The following is an 18,809-nucleotide window of genomic DNA, read 5'->3' as shown; positions in this document are numbered from 1 at the left end:
TAAGAAGATACAACATAATAATAGAAGAGATCCTTTCTAACAGATGTGCAAATCCCAACACTAAAATACAAGAAACATGAAAAAAAAAAAACCAAGGCTATGTAACTCCTCCAAAGTTCATAACTCCCTGTAATGAATACCAATAATTTTTTTATTGTAAACAAATGGGATACATGTTGTTTCTCTGTTTGTTCATGGAGTAAAGGCATATCATTGTGTAATCATAAATTTACATAGGGTAATGTTGTTTGATTCATTCTGTTATTTTTCCCTTCCCCCCACCCCTCCCACCCCTCTTTTCCCTCTATACAGTCTTTCCTTCCTCCATTCTTGCCCCCCTCCCTAACCCTAACCCTAAACCTAACACTAACCTCTCTCACCCCCCATTATGTGTCATCATCCGCTTATCAGCAAGATCATTCGTCCTTCAGTTTTTTGAGATTGGCTTACCTCACTTAGCATGATATTCTCCAGTTTCATCCATTTGCCTCCAAATGCCATAATTTTATCATTCTTTATGGCTAAAATGAGTAATATGCCATTGTGTGTATATATATATATATATATATATATGCGCACCACAGTTTCTTTATCCATTCGCCAATTGAAGGGCATCCAGGTTGGTTCCACAACTGGCTATGGTGAATTGAGCTGCAATGAACATTGATGTGGCTGTATCTCTGTGGTTTGCTGATTTTAAGTCCTTTGGGTATAGGCCAAAGAGTGGGATAGCTGGGTCAAATGGTGGTTCCATTCCAAGCTTTCTGAGGAATCTCCATACTGCTTTCCAGAGTGGTTACAGTAATCTGCAACCCCACCAGCAATGTATGAGCGTATCTTTTCCCCACATCCTCGCCAACACATATTGTTGCTTGTGTTCTTGATAATCGCCATTCTAAGTTGGGTGAGATGGAATCTTAGGGTGGTTTTGATTTGCATTTCTCTTATTACTAGAGATGTTGAACATTTTTTTCTTATATCTGTTGATTGCTTGTACATCTTCTTCTGTGAAGTGTCTTCATTTCCTTAGCCCATTTGATGATTGGGTTATTTGTATTCTTGGTGTAGAGTTTTTGAGTTCTTTATATATTCTGGAAATTAGTGCTCTATCTGAAGTATGAGTGGCAAAGATTTTCTCCCACTCTGTAGGCTCTCTCTTCACATTACTGATAGTTTCCTTTGCTGAGAGAAAGCTTTTTAGTTTGAATCTATCCCAGTTGTTGATTCTTGCTTTTATTTCTTGTGCTATGGGAATCCTGACCAATAATTTTTTTTAAAAATTGGTCATTAATATGGTCAGTGGATTCAAAGATACAAATAAACAGGTAAATAAATTCAAGAAGAAATACAGGATATGACAGTTGATTTAATAAAGATGTAGAAAAAGAGCGAAATATAAATCTTGGAAATTAAGAGCTAACAAGTCAAATAAAAAATTCAGTAGAGGGCTAGAATGTAATTCAGTGGTAAAGTGTTTGCCTTGCATTCACAAAACCCTGGGTTCAATTCCCAGTTCAAAAAAAAAAAAAATCCTCAGTTGAAATGTCAATACTAAACTAGATCAAGTGGAAGGAATATTATCAAAATTTGCAGATATGACCGATGAACTAGAACTTTCAGACAATAGTAATTAAGAAAAAAATAAATAATAATATACAAAAACACACATGATTTGATACAATTAAAAAACAAACTTGTAAATTATAGGTGTAGACAAAGGAGAAAAGGTATAGGCTAATGGCATAGGAAACCAAGTCAGTGAAATAATAGGCTTAACCTATTATTCATTCAAACCTTAGGAATGATATTTATATGCAGGTATTGAAAGTATTTAGAATCTCAAACAGACATGACTGGGAAAAAAACCTCTCCATAACACATCAAAGTTAAAGTGCTAAAAATACAGAACAAAGAAAAAATAGTAAACTCTGTAGGAGAGAAGCTCCAAGTCACTTATAAAGGCATAAAAATAGCAACATTAGAATAACAACAGTTTTCTCAGCAGAAGCTCTTAAGTTTAGAAAATCAAAGAATAATATATTTCAAAACTTTAAAGAAAAAACTGCCAACTTAGATTATTATATTCAGTAATGTTTTATTGCACAAAGAAAAAATAAAGACCTTCTAACATAACCATAAGCTAAAGGGATTCATGACCAATATACCAGCATAACAGTATTCAAAAGAATCTTAAATCTAGATGGCAAAGCAATTTAAACATAACAGGAAAGAATAAAACTTACTGAAGAGTAATTAGGTGTTGTGAGATCTAAGAAGAGCTTTATTTGGGAGAGATGGAGCACTTGTCACAGAGAAAGCTGCTTCTGTCTTTACTGAGTATAATACTATCTTTTATATACTTGCAGTTAAGCTAGCCGTACATCTTAAAGGTCAAGCCTTGCACAAGCAGTTACTAGCCTATTTGGCAGACTAAAGAGGAAGTAAAATCAACTGTGTAAACACAGTAGGTTAAGTTTCACAAACACTAAAGAACTGTTTTACAGACCACAGAAGAACATCCTATTCACAGAACATAGGAAAGGAGGATGAGGCCCCAATCTAAGTGGCCTGAAAGGCCACATAAGGCCCCCTTCCAGGCAAGGCCCACAGTTAGGCAAATGAGGATTAGTAAAAAATCAAACATGATTATTTTAATAAAACATCGAATCTCTAAAATAAACAAGGCATAAAGAAATAAACACAATTCTCAAAACAACCAAAACACAAGAAAATGAAAAAAAAATATTATATTTTTAAATAGTCTCCTTGAATGTAAATGGTCTAAATACTAGATTAAAAGGAGCAGACTAGGTGATTGAATGAAAAAACAAAACACTGCTGCCTACAATAAACTCATGAAACTGACAAAAATAAATAATAAAGTGAAAGTAAAAGGATGGAGAATGATATTGATATTCCATGCACAAAGAACTGGTGAGCAGGAATAGTTATACTCCATATCCAAAAAAATCAATTAATAAACATTGGAGCTTGAATATACTATAGAGCAAATGGACTTAACAGACACAGAATATTTCCTCCCACAGCTGCAGAATTCACATTTGTTTAGAACTCTCTCATAATAAAACACATTTTAAATCAAAGTAAGTCTTAGAAAATAAAATTAAAAATTCAAACAACTCCTGCATCTAGTAGAATGAAATTAGAAATCAACAGTAAAAGAAACTTAAAGAAATCATATATCCACATGGAGATTGAAAAATTCACTTTTGAATTAAAAGCAGGTCATTGATGAAATAAGGAAAGACTAAATATTCCTAGGATCAAATGAAAATGGAAACAATATATCAGAAAAAGCAGTACTGATAAGGAAATTTAGCCACAACGTGGTAGACAGGGAAGACCGGGACCAGGACACACTGTTCAGGGACACTAGTGAATATAGCAACAGCTCCATGGAGGATGGCGGCTGCGTGGTAAAGGGCAGATCCTCAAGTTGAGATGTGCAGCCTGGCCTCATTCCCTGTGGACAGTGGTGTACACATCAACGTACAGCTGTGTGCAAGGTATCTCTTGTGTTAAGCAGAGTGAAAACCAGAGTCCCTTGCACATAGCCCTATATGTGTACATTAACATGAACTGATGTTTTTATTTAACAGATGTGTCCTGGTAAATATGATTTTGTTTTAGCGTTTTGTAAATTATTTAAAGTGCTGTAAGAAAAATATTTGGAAAATGTCACCTTTTTTAGAGTGTTCCTAACTTTCTGTGGTCCACACAGGAGCCACAGATGAACATGCATTTTGGTTGTTACCGTCACAGGTGTCACGCTGGCTGTTATCTGGCAAGTTGCTGGTTTGGATGTTTAAGCCTGGAGAGGTGGTGGCCACCCTCCCTGGGAAGCACTAAAAGCCGAAGTGTCTGTCAGAAGTTCCTCTGTGCTTTTAATAAAGTATCCAACTGCCAGAGCAATTCTTCTGCAAACTGCAATCGCAACCCTGGATTAGTAAAACTGTTTAAAGCATAGTGGCCAACAAGCAAACTGACCCAACAGTCCCTGCCTTATAAGAGCCCGCTGATATAGCAGCATGCGCTGCAGCCCAGTCCTTTGGGTGTCCAGTTTCCTTCAATTACTTGGTGACTCTAAGATCTAAGTAGACTACTTTTCATAGAAAAGCTATTATCTTTTGGTCAGGAGTCTGAGATGACACCACCAATGAGTCTGAACTGTCATTTTCTTGATTTGTGCATAGAAGTGAAATAGCACAGCAATGAGGTGGTTTAGTCCCCAGATACCTTGGCCAGAGCTCAGTACTGGGGACAAGTCTTCCATACCTCCTTGTCTGCCATCCAGGAGCTGGAACCTAGTCAGAGGTCTGATCAACGCCAGAGCCAATGCTGTTGATGACCTCCTGCAGCCTGCCTGTTCCCCCTTCTCCTGCCACCCACCTACAGAAGAAAGTCCCTGGTTGCAGACTGTGTACTCGGTCTTCTGTGTCAAGATCAAGTGATGCTGCCTCAGTTTCCTCACCTTCTTCTCTGTGGTACCAAGGTACTAGTAGCCACTATAGGGACAGGCTGTGCAGGGCACTGATGGTCACATCATGTACACTGATTGCCCTCCAGTCATCTCAAATTGCAACATGGATTCAGCTGTGAGGCGAGTCTGCCATGTAACAGATGATGTTGTCAGTGTTCTAAGGTGGATATGAGTCTTCTATACCTCATGCACCCTTGGGTCTTCATAAGTACCCACTTCTGTGCCCAAGTGCAGATCCCCTTCCACAGGGAGCATTTGATGGGGAAAGCTGCAGTCCTGAGCATTCTAATGTGCATATGATAGCTTTCTTGTGGCTTATGCATTTACTTAAGTGCTTTTGAGAAAACCAGCTCCAAACAATCCATGTCCTGACTTTTATTTAATTTTTTAAAAGTGCTTTTAACTCTTAGAAAAAAATCAGCTTCCTTTGTACATAAGAACATTTTATGAATAAATCAAGCATCACCAACAAAAAAAAAAAAAAAAAAGGAAATTTACTAGCTACTCTTCCTTCACCTTAGCCTTGCCTTGCCTTCCCTTCCCTCCTCTGTATTGTTAAGAGCTTCCTAATAAATCAAGGCATTTTAAAAGTTACATCTTTAATAACAATTTTTTTTGGAGGGGAGGACTTAAAGGTTTTTTGTGTGTGTGATTGTTCCATAGCTACTCCTTCTTTGATTTGCCTGTTTGTTTTTTGCCAACACTGTGGTAGGTGGACTTCTATTCTTGCGTTGTGTGTGTGTGTGTGTGTGTGTGTGTGTGTGTGTGTGTGTGTGTGTGGTATTAGGGAATGAACCCAGGGGTTTCTGTATGTCTGGCAAACACCAACTTAAGCTACATCCCCATCCCTTTTTATTTTTCACTTTGCGACAGTGGTTAAAGACTTACACCACCACATCCAGTTCTATACTTTTACCTTTAAAGAGATACTGGAAGAAGGAAGAATTCTATATCTCCTGTCAATGCTTACCTGGATGTGCTTCTCACAATATAGTGACATATGGGTGGAAAATGCAGGTATCCAGCTACTCTGATGGAAAAACTATAACCCTAACCTGAGAGCTATAAAGTGAAGGCTCACTTATGATCTAAATTGCATTTATCTGAATTAAAAATTAGTATTTGCACATCTCTGGTACACTTATATAAATGATTTAATCTCTAGGTTATATACATAAATACACCAGACAAGTGCACTACCACTAAGCTATAGCCCAGGCCTCTTTATATTTCACTTTGAGACAGGGTCTTGCAAAATTTGTTTTAGTCAGCAATTAAATCTCTGTGACCTACAGACCTGACAAGAACAATTTTAGAGAAAATATTTGGGGCTCACAGTTTCAGAGATCCCAATCCACAGATGGCTAATTCCATTGCCATAGCCAGAGTGAGCCTGAACATTATGGTGGAAGTATGAAACAGATGACCTGGCAGTACATGACTACTAGGAAGCAGACATAAAGCTCTGCTCAACAGGAACATGGTAAAGCATGTCCCCAAGAACCTACTTCCTCCAGCCACATCCTGCCTGCCTATATCTACCACCCAGTTAATTTATTCAAGTAGATTAATGCATTGATTAGGTTTAAGGCGTGTATAACCCAATCATTTCACCTTAAACCTTTCTCATCATCTCACATATGAGTTTTTGGTAGATACCTTGTATCTAAATCATGATTTCCCAGCCTGAACATGTGATTTTCCTGCCTCAGTAGCTGGTATTACTGGGTGTGCTACATTCAGGTGTGATACTATATTGAAAAAGACAATAAAAATGTTCATTTGAGTTTAGTTGTATTTTTTGTATTTCTTGTTCTGCAATTTGTTGAATTTGCAAATGTAAATAAAAAGAAAAGGGAGTTGGAAGAGGGTCAACTATATTCTTTCCAAACCTGTCTAGAAAGAAAAAGAATAAAGGGAAAACTTATGAACAGAAGGTAATGTAATAGTGAATTTTGTACTAATAAGACAGAACATGGCCAATAACTGTGGTACCAGTATGTAATTCTGCTAAATTCTTTTTTAAAAACTTGGGGATTTAGCTTGTTAGTACACTGACCCTGGGTTCTAGCACCAACACGGTAAAAAAAAAAAAAAAAAAAGTTCTAGTAAAGCAAAAGCAGTTACCGAAGAAGAACAAACATAACAGATGGGGAAAGGCTCTGGATTTTTTAGCTTTAATTTGTCACAGTAAGCCATTAAACTATTATTTTAACTCTTCCACATGTCCTGGAGAAACAAAAGTGTTATCATTTAGGCTAAATTTATCATTTATGTTAAACTGAAACTTCAAGAGATCCTAAAACAGAATAGTTTTTCCTCGAGAATATATTCCGAAGTATCTTAATCAGTATTTGTAGTAAGGAAGATAACTGTTTAACCCTGTAAAGAAAAAAAAATTTTTTTAAATAAAATTTTAAAAACAATAGGAAAAGCTTTTTTCCTATTGTTCTACGTCCTTATTTCTGCCTTGCAAAAAAAAAAAAAAAAAAAAAAAAAAAAAAAAAAAAAACTACTTTGGTCCAACCAAGTAAGAGCTTTCATTTCACTTTGTAAAATGCAGAGGGTCCAGATTCATCACTGTAATCCCAGCGGCTCCACAGGATGAGGCAGAAGGATCACCAGTTCACAGTCAGTCTCAGCAAAAGCGAGGCACTAAGCAGCTTAGTGAGACCCTGTCTCTAAACAATACAAAATAGAGCTGAGGATGTGGCTCAGTGGTTGAGTGCCCTTGAATTCAATCCCCAGTATCACCCCCCCCCGCAAAAAAAAAAAAAAAAAAAAAAGGTATCTACCATCTGTAAATTTCTAATTTTTACCCTTTAATACCTGCAACTGTATTTGGATGCTGCTAAGTGGACACAAAGCAGAATTAGTAAACAGAAACTGAATCCAGTAACATATAACAAATATTCTACATCGGCAACATATAACAAACTCCTACATCATGACCAAAAAGGATTTATTTCAGGAATATTAGATCGCTTTAACCCACGAAAAGTCGGTAATAAAATGTATATTAAGAGATTTAGGTACAAATCCCAAAGATCAATTGATAAGTTTCCTTAACATTTCCAGATACACCAGGATTCCGCACAACCACTTAGTGCTCCTACCCCTTACACACAGTAAGGACCCAAGTACAGGATAAAACATCAGGCGCAGCACAAGTACTCGGAAGGGGTTGCACCAAAACAGTTCCTTTAAGGTGCATCACTAAGGCGCTGCAGATCAATCGGGATCTCTTCAATAATTCCCTCCCCCATTTTTTTTTTTTTTTCCTCTGTACTACCCATCTTAAAATAACATGAAGCCTTGTGTGTCAACACTGTAGTTTGGCGGAGGTTCACAATCCAACAAAACCTAGATATGCAAATAAAGCGTCAGAGTAACGAAACAGCACCCAATGAGGTTTTTGTTTGTTTTGTTTTGTTTTGTTTTGTCATAGTTCTTCATCGGGCAATACTGTCTTTTCCATCCAGGTCACACACATCGCCAGTCCCAAATCACAACAAGTTTGCAGTCTTAACAACTCCTTCCATCAGTACGGCTGATCTTCGAGCCTGCTTTTGCTCTAAGTAACTAAAAATCTTTTTTCAACTAAATATTCTGAGAGCTGGGCCCAGTCGTAACCAGTCCCTCAGGAGGGGGTCTTGTACCGTGTGGTGTTCACCGCCCCTACTTCAGTCCTTTCAGGAATGATAGATTCTGGGGAAGTTCAGCTTCCCAGCTTACATACCGACCAATAATTCTCTTGTTAGGCAGGGACTAAGTAGTGTGGGGAGTGGGGGAGGGAAGGGACAAAAAGGAAGAATTGCGTAGGAAGGAGGCGGGTTGTACTTGGGAGATAGCCGAGGGGCGGGGCCTTGTGCTTGGGATTTCTCCACGCTCTCGGTGACGGCGCTACATCAACCACTGGTTGGGCCTTTTGTTTTTGTTTGTTTGTTTGTTTGTTTTTGTCGTTGTTTTTGGTTAGTCGTATCCTCCATTTTGGAAGGACGGGTTTAGTGGGCTGTCTTTAACCACCTCTCTGTAGCTCTCCCGTTTCCGGCTCTCCTGAACTGAGCCCCTCCCATACCCGCACCGCTAACAACCCTTGATTGGATTCGTCCTCACTGTTTCCTTTCTCTCAAGAGAGGCGACCTCCTCAGTGCCTGATGATAGCGTCGGTCTTGGGAGCTGGGAGGAATTAACAACGAAGACATTAAGCCCAGAACAGGAAAAGTGAAGCCATAGCTGCTGGAGGAGCCAGAGAACGTGAAGCAGAAGCTAATCACCTGGAGTCAGGCCGAGCTTAGCGAGAACGCCGGCTCCGGCACGAGAAGAGGTAAGTGGGCCGCCGCCTAATGGAGAAGCGTAGGAGGCAGTGGCCGCGGTCACTTTTGTGACGAGGCGCACGTGGGTCAGAGTCCCGCAGCCAGGCTTGTCGATAGTTTTATCGTCGGTCATCAAACCTCACGCCACCCAGTGGCCTGATTCTGGGGGATCCGGGTTTTGTCATGTGGTGAGTTAACAACTCCCTGGCCAAAAAATGAACCAGAAAGAGTAGGAGGGCTGAGTAGCGGCACGTGTGTGTGCCGGTTTCTTCCTTTCGCCAGCTACTCAGGATTTCTGGGCTGCGAGGATTTGGTGTCGCTAATGTTGGTGTATTTTGGACTGTAGGGAAACATGGCCGGCCTTTTCCTCCTCCCCTCCCCTCCCCTCCTCCACACTCCCGGGTTCTCTTTTCTCTAGTGTGTGAGGCAAAGTCGGAGGATTGAGTTTTCTGGTAAAGCAGGGAGCAAAATCTGTGTGTGAATGCTAAATCTGCCCCAGGGAGCAACCGTCCGGTTTTGTCAGCCTTGTAACTGGGTCCTCCGCGGACCGAAGGATATTGAAACCAAACGCCATTACTAAGATGGAGTGATTTAGACTAGAACTAGGCCTCTCCTACATCTGGTGTCAAGCAGGGACTTCTCATTCACCTCCTGCCATAACCGTCAACTTCTCGGACATTCGACCTGAGTTTGAACCGTTTTTGCCCTCTCGTTCTATTGCTTCCACTTTGCTGAGGGAAAGATATTTTAATGAAGAAATCCTTTCCAAACTATCTTAGATCTACCACGTTTCTGTTTGTGTTTTCCTGTTTGTACAGAAGCATGCCTCTTTTTTAGTGATCAAAGGATTTTTGATATAGACATTAAATTTCAGAATTATGATTTGTCATTATTTACACTTGAACATGTATTTAATTTGTATAGAATTTTGTGGAAACTAGAATTAACCCAGAAGTTTTAAAAATGCTCTCATTGAAAGGATTTTATAGAATTTCATTATATCGTTCCTTATATCGTTTTGCTGTGCGGTTTGTCCTACAGGTGTTGGATGATTTGTTTAAAGGTCTTCAATTTAAGATTTGGTAGATGACATGTTGTGATTTTTAACAGTGTTTCTTATAAGGAGAATTATTCATCTTCTAAATCCGAGGTTATATAGGTTCGATTTTTTTAATAAGAATTTGGGTTTGTTTGTTTGTTTGTTTGTTTGTTTAATTTAGGGAACTTGGTGTGCGTCTTTTCTTCAGGTTCATTAGCACTAATAGTTGCATAGTGATTAAGTACTAGTTAACCCTACTAGGAATGTAATCTAAAACCCTGACCTTGGAAACCTAAGTAGATATTAAACTTTCCTAGGTTTGCTAATTGCCATTTTGACTTACCCAAATGTGAAAAGTATTATAAAAGAAAATACTTCTTTTTAATTCAGAATATATTCATAATGTTTTAACTTTCACATTGTAAACTTTATTGTTCCAGTGAGTTCGAAGAATGAAAGCCTGAAGTATTTGCAATTGGTGTTTCAAGGGTGAGCTCAGATGTTTTTTATTTCATTGACTTCAAAATTATTGTTAGATTTAATTATTCTTCCTTTTCCTATGCAATATTTTCATGAATGTTTAATCTGTCATCCTGATATTTTGTCTTGGTACTTCCTTTTGTTGACCTTAGTAGTATCTAAAGATTATTTTCTGTACTTGAAGAAAAATTTCATTAGCCTCTAAAAAACAGCAAGAATGTTACATTTGAGAGTCTAGATTCCAAGAGCATTTTTAGACTAGATTTTTATCTGATGTTATTGGAATCTAGTTTTGGTTTCTTAAGTGTTTACTTGTCAGTGGAACTGGTAAGGGAAGGATTAACTGTTTTTTTGATTTTTTGTTTTATTCTGGGATCTTGAAATGCATTTTTCAGTACCTTGATGAATACTTTTTAGAAGATATCTTAATACTTTTTCTTTAATAAGGTTTTTATAATGCAGGTTATTGTTTTGAGATAAAAATCACTTCTTGATGAGTTGCGCAAGTGCATTTTTTAAAACCAGTTTTAAATTACAGTAGAAGGTTATGATATATAGTTTAGCAGTTTGATGCAGAAACAACCTTTGTTTAATCTGAATTAAAGATAATTGCTTCAATTAAAGACCTTTTTGGGGGATGGGGGATAGGATAGGCACATGACAGGATGACAAAGGTCCTGGGATTTGAACCTGGAGCATCAAACATGCTAAGCATATAAGATCACTGAGCCAACCTCCAAAGTAGGCCTTTTTTTTTTTTTAATTGTGTATACCAAGTATTTGTACTTAAATTTTTACGGATTATTATAGTAAACAAACTAAATCCTTTGATTATTGGATAAGTTCATTTAAACAACTTTATTGGGGTATAATTTACATATTCAATAGTAAGTTTACAGAGTTCTGAAACCATCACCCCAATGCATTTTTAGAACATATCCATCTCTCCAGCAAATGTTTCCAGCTTCTTTGCTGTCATTCCCTAATCCCACCTTCATCCACAGACAATTTCTCATTCACTATCTTCATAAACTTGCCATTTGGGGATACTTCACATGAAACATTTTGTTTTGGGGTATAGCTTTTAACACCTAGATAATAGTTTTGAGATTCACTCATGTTGTAATATGAATCTGTATTGCATTTTTTGTGTGAATAGTATTTCATTGTATGGCTTTGTCACATTTTCATTATCCATTTACCAGGTAAACATTTGGGACAATGAAAAATAAATTTGCTAGAACACTAATGTATAAATCTTTTGTATGAAATGTAAATGTTTTAATCTTTTTGTGTAGATACCTAGTGCAAAATTGCCATTTATGGCAAATTTATACTTAATGTAAACAGTTGCAAAATTGTTTTTCGAAGTGCATTTTTTCATATTCACATCAGCAATTTTTGAGGCTCTTAATTGTATCTCGTTTCTTATACCTGTAGTGGGGTGCACATTGGAATTTTACTTATATTTTATTTTTTTGTTTTGAAAACTGAATCTAGGAGTGCTGTACCCCTGATCTATGTGCCAACTCTATTTTTGAGACAGTCTTACTAAGTGATCTAGTCTGGCCTTGAATTTCTGATCATCTTGCTGTTGGCCACCTTAGTAAGTGCAATTAGAGGCTTACAGGTGTACACACTGAAAGAAAATGCTCTTGAACGGATGTTTTTAAAAATTCACTACAGAATAGTCATTTGAGTTACTAATGTAGCACTGAGTAAGTAATTTGTATTGTCTCATGTGCATATCTCTAATTTTCATAAAGAAATAAGAAAATTGAGGTTTGATAAGCCTAATTAATGATAATTCTAACCATTAGGCCAATTATGCCATGATGTGATAAAATTGAACAATTTAAAAATTTTTTTATTTATTTTTTGATACCAGGTACTTAACCCAGCATTCTTAAACTACTGAGTCAAATCACCAGCCATTTTTTGAGATGGTTGCTCTAAATTGCTTAGGCTGTCCTTGAACTTTCTATCCTCATTTCTCAGCCTCCTGTGTCATTGGGATTTGATAGATTTATTCTTAAAATTTATTTATTATTCCTTAAAGATGCAAAACTAAAACTGAATCATTTACTTTTTTAAATTTTTTTTTTTTTTTTTTTTTTTTTGGTAAATTAACACCATACCTTTGTTATGTTTTCATGAGGATCAAACCCAGTGCCTCACAAGTGCTGGGCAAACGATCTGCCATTGAACCACAACCCCAGCCTGCCATTTCCTAACTAAATTAATATCAGGTTTAATGTGAAATTGTTCTATCTCATTTTAAGAATTTTAGGTTTTATTAATATTTAAAGTCAGTTTAATTTCCACAAAAGCTTTTCAAAACTGTTGGTGTTTGTGAATGTGTTGAGTATGTATAAGGTTTACAGTATTTTTATGAAATAATTGAAATAGAAAAAAATAGACATTCATTTGTATTTCCTTTTCCTTTGTTGACTGTGCTAAATTCCAAAGGAAAGAAGGGAGGGAGGGCTTACATGGTATAGAATGTGGTACAGGATTCCTCATAGACACATTTGGGGAAATAATATGGAATACTAGGACTACCTTCAAAACTAAAATCTTGTTATAGTTAGAAAAACAACATAAAATCTCTCTTTATAGATACTAACGTGTTACTTTATGACATCGCAAGGTTTTATTTTTTATGTAAATTATAAAATTATAACCATTATAGGATAGTTTTAAGGATGTATAAAATTCAATTTTAAGATGTATAAAATTATATCTTACTGTGAAATTTTAACTAAATTTATTTTTTCTATTTAATTTTTATTAAGCATTTATACATGTATGCAATTTATGTTTGACAGCAAGTCTTTTATTATTCTTTTATTAAAGTAATTAAATAATTGTGGTTTTCTACCTTCACTGTGCTTCAGTTACTTGTGAAGTTGTTTGAAATATCTGCTTATTTAGATCTTAGTCTACAGTAAATACTAGGAGATTCTAATTGAGTAAATAGGTCTGGGATAGAAATTTGGTGGTGTTACTTTTCATCTTCTATGGCTGTTGGGAGTTAAAAATAGTTCATATATAAACTAAATGGCTTTGGACCTTTCTTATTAAGCTGTTTGGTTCCTATGACTAGTCTATTCTAGCTTTAGCTTTTTTATCTGAAGTGCACTAGGAAGTGAATGACCATGTACATTAGACTTGTGTGTAAAGTAAGGGAAACCCATTACTATAAACTCTATATAATAATTTGAAATATACTTAGAGCTTTTTCCTAGTTCTATACTTTTTTGAATAGTTTGAAGTTTGAGACTCACTGTGTAAAAAATAAAGTTAAAAGGTAAATTTGTTTCTAAAATGGTAGTGTGTCTATTTGTGATGTATTTTACTTTTTTCCAGAGCTCAGTATGCATTAAGATGTTGACAACTGCAAACCTCTTATTTCTGACTTCTTCGAAGTAGCTGATAAGAGAGGTTTCTTTTCTTTTCTTAGTGATATGATCTGCCTAAGAACAGTTAAGTTTTGTCAAACCTATAAAGGAGTATTTGCACAATTTATTTGTAATTTCAGTTGATTTTATAAGATGAAAGAAAAACAAATTGAAAGTTCTGATTCAAGTGAAAAATGAGATCCTAATATGAAGGAAAAGAACTGCTAAGGAATATGGAAACCATGAATCATTAATCATTAATTTTTCTCCCTGGGTTATATTAGTTGTTTAGAATGGATAAAATTAAAAAAAAAATCAAAGCAGAAAATTTGTGTGAAGGTTATTTGAGAGGTATTGCATTAGTTATTGCTATGTGACATCCTGTTATAGTGATTTGAAATAACAAATTTTTAAACCTTTATTTGTTTATTTTTATGTGGTCTTGAGGATTGAATGCAGTACCTCACATATGCTAGGCAAGTGCTTTACCACTGAGCCACAACCCCAACCCCTTGAAATAACAGTTTTTAATCTTATAATTTCTCTTGATGAGAAATATAGATATGTCTTATTTTCCCTGACTCAGGGTCTCAGGCTGTAGTTTGATTTTTGCAGTCATCTGAAAAGCTGATTGAGAGTGGCTTTTGTGTCCAAACTCATTCAGGGTAGTCATTAAGAGTATTCAGTTTGCAGGGTTACTACTGACCATAGTTCCTCATTGTTAGCTCAAAGGCAGTCTCACTTTTTTGTCATGTGGTTCTCTTTATGAAACAGGTAACAACATAATATCTTGCTACATCAGAGCAAGCAAGAAGAGAGGGAGTGCAAGTAACTTGAGTGTTCATAATTTAATCTCAGAGTTAATATAGTTAAATTCAAGCCAATAGGTGGGTCCCTAAACCAATGGAAACATGATATGACTATCAAGAGGCAGCACAATTGTGACCAATTTTAGAAGCTGAGACCACAGGTATTATTGGGGACTTTATGATGTTTTATTGGGTGAAAATCTTTCGAATGAGAGAATCCTCTAAAAATGTATTATCTTATCTTGATTTACTTGAATTCCATCATGTATTCATTAATACATTGTGTAGCAATTTAGGATACTCTTTATATTTGAAGTGGTTGTCCAGACCTTCATAGAAATAATTGTAGACAATCATATTTTAATTCGTGTGTTTGTTATATTCTTGATAACATTTTATAGGAACATAGTAAGCAGAATCACCATAAATGATGCAACAAGAGATAATGTGAATATTGCTAATAGTAAACCATTGTCAGTATCTTCAACAGTGGGTCTCAACGAGGACTGAATTTGCCTTCTCATTGAACATTCCACAGTGTTTGGAGCTATTATTTACAGTCATGATGGGTGGTTGGTGGTGGGATTCCAGTGGGAAGTATCCAAGGATGCTCCTAAATATCTTAGATTGTGCATTGTCTCCATTCCCCAAGGCCCCAAATGGCAATATGCTGAGATTGATATATTCTAGTCTGTAGGGTTATTAGTATTTCTTTGTTCAGTTATATTTCTCTTAGTATACTTGAATCTAACTTGAAGAATGTTAGTTATTCATAGTGACCTGGTTAATTGAAGGAGAAAACAAAGGTTAGAAGGAATCCTAATGTAGTATTATCTACATATGTATTCCTTGACTTGATCTGTGAAACTCTCATTATCTAAGCCACATAAATATCAATGGACTAAAATTGATTGACTCTTAATGGAGTATTTTAGTTGGTACAGGCCAAGTTCAGGAACCCAAAAAATCTTAGAAGGCTTTGTTTATTCCTTTCACTATACATTACTATAAGTAATGTACATACTTTCCTTATTACTAAGTATTTATACTAAAATATTGTACATACTTTTCTTACTATTGTAATTACTGCTCAAACCTCTTATGCTAATTCCACTGGAATGAAGTATTTTGCCATAACTCCATACCACCTTTCCATGGTTATTTACTACTTCCCAGTTATAGTTTGAACTGTCCACAATTTATGTGGATTTTGTGGTCTTTTACCTTCATTCTTACTACATGTTGTTATTATTCCTTTTATACTTTAATTCTTTTTGTTCTATTTGCCTGTCCTGTATTCCCTCATCATTGTGTGGTTTACACTGGTCAGTTCATCCTCACCTGTATTCCCTCATCATTGTGTGGTTTACACTGGTCAGTTCATCCTCATGAAGTATTGTCTGTTTATCTTCAGTTGATAATGATTTATCCTTTCTTTGAAATCTCTTTTTTTTTTTTTTTTTTTTTTTTTTTGCAGTACTGGGGATCGAACTCAGGGCCTTGTGCTTGCAAGGCAAGCACTCTACCAGCTGAGCTATCTCCCCAGCCCTCTTTCTTTGAATTCTTAAAAAACTTAACTCTTTCTTTCTCTTACCCTTTTTATTTTTGTCTTCCCATGGAGAATTTGAGTTTATATCTGCAGCAAGGTATCTGGCTCATTTGATCCAATGCAACAATTAAGTTTTGTTTGCTTTTCCATGATAAAATCTAAAGAAACTGTGCTTTTATGCATGCTGTGTGAGTATTTCCCTGAGCTGTCTCCTGAAGGGTGAAACTGACTTTTGTACATGATTAGCATTTCTGATTAAGGGAATGTGGTGGTTAATTAGAATCATGATATTAGCCTGTTTTCAGTTCTTGCTTTTCAGCCAATCAGTAAACAAGTTATTTAACCTCATTGAGGTTTTTTTTGTATCAAACTAGGCACAGGGAGATGTGAAAATGTTTTTAATTGTACAGTTTAAGGGCTAAAAATGGTGTTGTGGAATGTTGAATAGTAGAAAAGTTGAAGAAAATTATCTAGTTTGAGGTTGAGTTATATTTGTTGATCTTCAGAGCTGTAAGATTATGGTGACTGCATGAATTGGGGCAAGTACTTTCAGACAAACGGCCAGAAATGGAAAAGTGGAAGCTTTGATTATTTAGATAAAGACTAGGGGTAGAAAGTGAAAAACATGTTTTAATACTTAAAGGAAAGTATGAGACATGAAACTAGAAAGCTAGTGTGAACAAGATTAGAACTTGTATAATTTCAAGTGCCGGGCTAAAGTACTTACATTTTATTTTTAAGCAATGACGTCTGGCTCAGAGGGAGGGGAGATGAAGATGACATGATAAAACCTGTATTTTGTAGAGAAGTTTGGAGATAATTCTGTGTTTTGTAGATTTGTTAGAACTGACATAACTGAAGAATTAAAACATTATTTTTAACAGCTTGAGAGGTGGTTAGAAAAAAATGCTTTATGAATCGAAATTAAGCATAGAGATCTGTGAAGCTGCCATAATGGTAGAAAGGTTGCTTGATGTGATTTTAACTTTCCTATCTGTTAAATAAGCTAAGAGACAGAATACTTCTATTAGATATCTATAATTTAAAATTAACAACTTAAAATAACAAATATTTTCTTTTGTTTCTGTGAGCTATCCAAAGCCTGGTCTACGGCTATCATATCCACATCTAAGATGGTTCACTAACATACCGTTTGCAGGAGGCCTTATATTGGCAGAGTATATCAGTCTTTACCCATATGACCATCCCTGAAGTAACCCTAAAATTAGGAGTGTTAGTTGATATATTAAGAATGTTTCTAGTAAACTTTAAGAACATTAATTCTGCTAACATGTATTAAATTATTAGGGGAAATAATAGCAAATTATTTTTTTATTTTTGATTCATTGTTTAAAGGTTGGTACAGATGACTTCAGGTAAAATTTGATATCAATTCCTTTTCATTGCAGTAAGAGAATCTGCAAAAGGAGCTTACTGTTTTGGTTGTATTTCTTAGAAGGTAAGTTCTCAAGCATTTTGATTTAGAGGCTATTTTCACTGCAAGTGTTTTCTTCATGTTTTTCTTAATTTTTATTTTTACTTAAGAGAATTGCACATATTTTGGGGGAGCAGTGTGATGTGTTTGGGGAGTTTTTATTTTTTTGTTTTAATTAGGTACACATGACAGTAGAATGCACTTGATACATCATATATAATAGAGTATAATTTCTTATTCTGCATACATGATGTACAATACCACCAGTCATATAGTTATGTATATACATGGGGCAATAATATATATTTCATTCTACTATCCATCTACCCTGTACCCCCTCCCCTTTCTTCACTCCCCTCTACCAAATCTAAAGTAACTGTTCTTCCCTAGCTCGGCCCCATTGTGAATTAGCATCTGCATATCTTTAAGGCTAAGTAATATTCTATCATAGATAGATAGATATTACATTTTTTAAATCCTTAATCTGTTGAAGGACACCTCACTTGGTTCCATAGTAAGCTATTATGAATTGAGATTCTATAAACATTGATGTGACTGAGTCACTGTAGTATGTTGATTTTAAGACCTTTGAATATAAACCAAGGAGTGGGATAACTGGGTCAAATGCTGGTTCCATTCCAGATTTTCTGAGGAACGTCAATACTGCTTTTCGTTTGGTTGTATCAATTTGCAGTATGAGTGTACCTTTTTCCTCACATCTTTGCCAATATTTGTCATCATTTGTGTTCTTGATAATTGCCATTCTGGCAGGGGAGAGATGTAAAGTTTTGAGGATCTCATTGAACTGTAGTTTATGCGCACCTGCAAAATTAAGATTTTTTTTGCCTTTTATTTTTTTAAAGTACACTATCAATTACTTGTTAACATTTCTGAAGAATAACCTTTTAAAGACAAAATTGTTTTATATTTTTAAGTGGGTTTTTGTTTGCAGAGTAGTTTCAGTTTTAGTTTAGAAACCCAGAGAGTAGCTTGTCTTCTCTCCCCAAAGTTTCTTGTGTTATTTACATCTTCTATAGTTGATATTTTTGTTACAGTTGATGAATTCTATGTTGATATATAATTTTCCCAAGAATTATTTGCAGCCTGACTGTTAAAGATTGTTTGGTTCTGACAAGCAGGTAATGACTTTTATCCGTTAATATAATATCCTCAAGAGTAGTTTCAAGCACTCTTAAAATGTTTTCCTTTGAACCATTTCATCCTTCCTTCCCTCCCTGTGAACTCCAGCAATCACTTTTTTTTTGTTTCTATACTTACT

The 18,809-nt window shown here is 35.7% G+C and overlaps 1 protein-coding gene across 13 annotated transcripts in view; it reads left to right on the top strand.

The window, feature by feature from the left end:
• The first annotated feature begins 8,293 nt into the window (after window positions 1–8,293).
• The window catches only part of LOC306652045 (ubiquitin carboxyl-terminal hydrolase 9X-like), a 134,702-nt gene continuing 124,186 nt past the window's right edge, over window positions 8,294–18,809 (top strand). For 6 of the 13 annotated variants that reach the window (XM_079125102.1, XM_079125097.1, XM_079125096.1 and 3 more), the window contains exons 1-3: window positions 8,431–8,828; window positions 10,297–10,345; window positions 17,505–17,554. The gene's annotated coding sequence lies outside the window, so the exon portion shown is untranslated. The other 7 variants (XM_079125104.1, XM_079125101.1, XM_079125100.1 and 4 more) reach the window with 6 other exon arrangements.

This window comes from Sciurus vulgaris (assembly GCF_902686455.1).
Source record: "Sciurus vulgaris genome assembly, chromosome: Y".
NCBI classification, from domain to species: Eukaryota; Metazoa; Chordata; class Mammalia; order Rodentia; family Sciuridae; genus Sciurus; species Sciurus vulgaris.
The sequence above is the reverse complement of the archived record's forward strand: the minus strand, read 5'-3'. Positions and strand labels throughout refer to the sequence as shown.